The 5,593-nt window shown below is 38.7% G+C and overlaps 1 pseudogene; it reads right to left on the reverse strand.

Annotated features, from left to right (window-relative positions):
• Positions 1 to 4,689: 4,689 nt before the first annotated feature.
• Positions 4,690 to 4,795, reverse strand: LOC145268951 (U2 spliceosomal RNA; annotated as a pseudogene).
• Between the last annotated feature and the right edge of the window lie 798 nt (positions 4,796 to 5,593).

The raw sequence follows: 5,593 nt of genomic DNA on the forward strand, positions 1-5,593 counted from the left end.
AAGATTATTTGACATACGCATCAGTTGTCAATAAAAACTGCGATAATTTTAAGCTTGCAGAACTAACGGTAGAAGATTTTAAATGTCTAATCTTCGCTCAAGGGTTAGTTTCCACGAAAAATACAGAAATACGCAGACGAGTGTTGTCTAAGCTGGAATCTGAGCAAGATTTAACCCTCCAGAAACTAGCAGAGGACTGTGAAAGGGCCATTACACTAAAAAAGGATTAAAAAATATAGAAGAATCCGGAGTGGCATATGTAAGAAAAGTTAGAAAACCATACACACCAACCAAGAACTTTACAAAGAAAAGCAATGGAACGGGATATTCCAAAGATAATAACCATAAATATAGTACAGAATATAACAAGCCTCTTCCTAGATATAACTGTAAGAGATGTGCAGAAAAGCATTGGGAATCAGATTGTCCTTATAAGAAGAAAAAATGCTACATTTGTAAGAAGGTGGGATACAAAAGCCATTGCTGCAGATATAAAGATTACATCAGAAAGAGAGTACAGCAAACAAAATCAAATACAAAATTAGACAAAGATCAGCGAAAATACGTAAAAGTGGAAATATTTAAAACATCAATAAAGTTACAACTCGACTCCGGCTCCGATGTTTCTATAATAAACCTGAATACGTGGAAAAAGTTGGGAAAACCGGCCATGATGAAAACTAGTAAAGCAGCCCGGACGGTAACTGGTGGTGGTATAAAATTTGAAGAAGTTGTCCTCCCGATAAAATTGAAAGAGATTTCGAAGAAATTAAAAGTATTCCTACTAAAAAATAGTGAAAATCTGTTTGGAATAGATTTAATTGAGAAATTCAGACTATGGGATAAGCCAATCAATACATTCTGTAAAAAATTAGAATGTTCTTCTCCAACAACAGTAAATATAAAAGACGATTTAAAAGAATTATTTCCTGAGGCATTCACGACTAACTTAGGTCGCTGCAATAAATTCAAGGCCTCGTTTGAACTTAAAGAAAACGCCAGCCCAATTTTTAGAAAAAAGCGAAATGTTCCGTTCGCTGGGTTGGAAAAGATTGATAAAGAATTAAATAGATTGGAACAAACGGGAATTCTATCGAAAATAGAACACAGCGAGTGGGCAGCCCCCACCGTATACGTAAAGAAAAAGAATGACGAAGTTAGAGTGTGCGCAGACTTTTCGACCGGGGTCAACTCCCTATTAAAACATCACCATTACCCCCTACCAAGCCCAGAGGAAATATTCACGAAGTTGAATGGGGGTAATATCTTCTCCAAGATAGACTTGAGCGACGCGTATTTGCAAATACCGGTCGAGGAGAATTGCTCAAAAATACTATGCATCAATACGCATAAGGGATTATACAAATACAACCGATTGCCTTTTGGCATCAAAGTAGCGCCTGCCATCTTTCAGCAAGCGATGGACACCATGCTAAGTGGTATTGAGTGCGCATGTGCATACCTGGACGACATTGTTGTCAGGAGCAAATCCCTAGAAGAACATAAGGAACATTTGAAACAAGTATTTACTCGAATACAAGAATTCGGCTTTAAAGTAAAAGAAAGTAAATGTGACTTTTGTATGAGCGAGATTAAGTATCTTGGACACATAATAAACAAACATGGACGACGTCCAGACCCAGACAGATCTGGGGCAATAAAAAATATGCCAGCACCCGATAATGTAACAACCTTGCAGAGTTTCTTAGGACTCGCAAATTATTACCAATCTTTTATTAAAGGAATGCATAACTTGCGAGCCCCCTTAAATAATCTGCTTAAAAAGGATACACCGTGGAACTGGACGCAAGAATGTCAAACCGCTTTTGACAAAATAAAGAGCGCACTAACATCCGAATTATTCTTAACGCACTTTGACACAAACTTAAAAATAGTCGTCGCTAGTGACGCTAGCTCCTACGGCTTAGGAGCATGCATTCAACATATTATGCCGGATGGGTCTAGAAAACCAATAGCGCACGCTTCGAGAACGCTGATACCAGCCGAAAGGGCATATTCACAAATCGAAAAAGAAGCGTTGAGCATAATCTTTGCCGTGACTAAATTTCACCGATATTTATATGGTAGACAATTCATACTTGAAACCGACCATAAACCGTTAGTCACGATCTATGGATCAAAAAAAGGATTGCCGGTATACACCGCAAATAGATTGCTGCGCTGGGGTACAATACTACTTAATTACGATTTCCAGCTACAACATCTAGCATCAAAAACGATTTGCCATGCGGATGGACTGTCAAGACTGATACCACAGAAACACAATCTGGAAGAATCAGTCATTGCAGCAATTCGGACAAATGTTGAAGTAAAAAATATGGTAGCAAACATCATTAAGGAACTACCCGTAACTTTGTCGGACATGAAAAGGGAAGCCGAGAAAGACGAATATATAAAGGACATAAAAGAGAAAATTATAATGGACACAAAGGTGCAGGAAGTTTTCTCCATATGTGACGATGTGTTACTGTACAGCGAGAGAGTGGTAATACCTAAAACATTGCAGAATAGGATGTTAAGAGATTTCCACACAGGACATCCAGGGATAAATCGAATGAAGTCGTTAATGAGAAGCTACGTGTACTGGCGTAACATGGACACTGACATAGCGACAACAATTGATAAATGTAAAGGATGCCAGTTAGCGGCAAAATCTCCACCTATAGTACACAAACCTTGGCCGAAAACCGACCAACCATGGTCGAGAATCCACATGGACTTCGCTGGTCCAGTAGGTGAAAACTATTATTTAATTGTAGTGGATAGTTTCACAAAATGGCCTGAGGTAATGCGTTGCAGGAATCCAACAACGAACAACTCAATAGGGTTCCTACACGAGTTGTTTGCAAGATTCGGTGTACCAGACACACTGGTCACTGACAACGGAACGCATTTCACATCCGCAGAGTTTAAGGAATTTTGCGACACGTTCCGAGTGAAGCACATCACGACTCCGCCGTATCATCCAAGATCGAACGGCCTCGCGGAAAGGCTCGTGGACACGCTAAAACGAGCGTTAAAGAAATCCATTGGAACACCAACAGAAAAAGCTTTGCAACAATTCTTGCAAGTATATAGGATTACACCACATCCTAGTACACCATCAAACATATCAGCAGCTGATCTAATGTTTGCCAGAAAGGTAAAATCAGCGTTTGACAAACTATTGCCAAGGCAGGCAATTATCCGAAACACTACACACACGAGAAGAAAGAAATATAACTCGGGAGATCGAGTATATTTTAAGTGCTACAGAAATAACACATCTTACTGGGAATGTGGAGTAGTGGATAAAAGCATTGGTGATTGTACATACATGATTACAGGTCCACAGAATATACATAAAAGGCACCAAAATCAGATAAAAAAACGTCATATCCAAGATGATGATGATACGACAACAGTCGAAGAGAAGGACACCATAGATATCATATACGAAACTTTTAATTTGGAACCGCCTCAAAATGCACCTGAACCCCAAAGATCAGGTAGGAAAAGAAAAGTGAATGAACCATTAATGGTAAACCCAAAAAGAAAAAGATATTGAAATCTGTGTGACTTCAAATCTTGGGAGGGGGGTGTTGTGGTGGCAACCACTTATTTGCATAGGCGAATAACATAACACTATAAATGGCAAGCCTAGGTTGGCCTTGGTGTGTCTTACTCAAATGAGATCAGGCGGGAGTGTAGCAGAAGCAGCAATAACTAAAATGAGGGGAAAAAGAGCTTACCTCGGGTATGTCTGTTGTGTCACCAGTTGGGGGGGGGGGAAAGAGAATTCCAAGATGGCGTCCGGGAGTTTTTATTAGCATTTACCCCATGCAACTCTCGGAAAATCACGTTTCTGTCTCATGTGATTATGCAAATGGATAATTCCCGGCCACTATAAAAGCAGGAGGCTAGAGACGAGTCGGCAGTGTCCTGCAAACTGTGTGTGTGGGTGTTTCTGGCGATTGGAGTGTGTCTTCTTTTACCACGGTTATCACGGACAGGAATTCCCTCTCTTCTGGAGGTGGGCGATATTGACTATTTTGAAGTTGTACTGTTGCTGACAGAACATTTATTTATTTTTTTTTTTTTTGCCTACTACATTTTTGTTTCATTATTATTATTATTATTATTATTATTATTATTATTATTATTAGTAGTAGTAGTAGTCCTGTATTTTACTTGTTACAATAACCGATCAAATTTAATAATTAGGATAAGAAATATGAAGATTCTTTGACAGAGAGAAATAGTTCACCCCCATCTAAAATTCCGATGTTAAGAATGGTTTTCTAGAAAGTTATCTAAATAGGGGAAGCAGTATTTTGTAAACTATTCTCTTTCTACATCGTCTTCAGGGTATGATACTAATTTGCGACACTCATAACAAAACTAGGCCGATAGCCATTAGTCGCGCGCTCTCGTGTAATGAATGAATGCTTGAATGTAGGGTTGACATGAAATTCATAATGACCGAAAAATGGGCTGAAATGACTTAAATAAATAAAAAGTAAATGACTTAGAATGACTTTAATGAATTTAAGGATAAATTGAATGACCTTAAGAATAACTTGACTGCTTAAAAAATAACTGGAATCCTTCAAAACCAACTTGAATGATCTGGAGAATGACTTGAATGACTTTGAGACTGACTCGTAAATTTTACATTAAATTAATACAGAAAAGTGATCCCCCACTTTATATCACAAAGTTACAAACATAAGTACAGTATATAGTAAGAACAGATACTACACTTTGATCTTGGCCAAAAGGTCAAGAAAAAGGTATTTATTTGCTCTCCCACCGAGCAAATTAGGCACAAGGCCGATTTTTAATGTGAGGAGTGAAGGGGAAATGGGGACCAACTCCCCGGGGAGTAGGGGAGCTGGATAGTGACAATTTGTATGAAGGGTTACACTTACATTGACCAAGGTCTTATAATAAGAAAGAAAAAGGGGGAAAGAAGGAAAAAAGAAAAAAAGGGAAAATTAAAGAGTTAATAATAAATAAAAATTAAAATTAAAAAGTTAAAAATAAAAAAATAGTTAAAAACAGCGTTTTTCCTCGGCTTGAATATGCCAGGTAAAGTTTTTTTTTTTTAAATCCTATTTATTGCTTTGCCCAGCAGCAATAGCTGCTGGTGGCGCCAGGGATGGCAGTCCTGCTTTAGCCACCGAAACTGTGTCATCACCTCTGGTTAGCGGCTGATGAGGGCAAAGTAAAAGCACATGTGGTCACATGTAGTACGTAGAATTTGAACACTAAGACTCTCTGGAAAGTAAGATGACCCTTTGGAAAGACGAAGTGACCCTTTGGAAAGACGAAGTGACTCTTTGGAAAGACAAAGTGACATCTTGGAAAGACAAGAAATTCGTTATAAACCATGAGAAGTAAAACAAACGGAAAATGCCCTCAGGGTGATTGTAGCGGGGAGGGAGAATATATCTCCCATCAACCTGATTCTAATGGCAACGACTTGGAATTGTACCCGGCTACAACATGTGACTCCGGAAGAACCTGTAAGAGTTTGCGCGGTTTGAAAATCCATAAGGCACGTTGGTGTCAACAACGTTGTTCACCTAAC

This window comes from Euprymna scolopes, chromosome 44 (assembly GCF_053919585.1).
Source record: "Euprymna scolopes isolate OS-2025 chromosome 44, ASM5391958v1, whole genome shotgun sequence".
NCBI lineage: Eukaryota > Metazoa > Mollusca > Cephalopoda > Sepiida > Sepiolidae > Euprymna > Euprymna scolopes.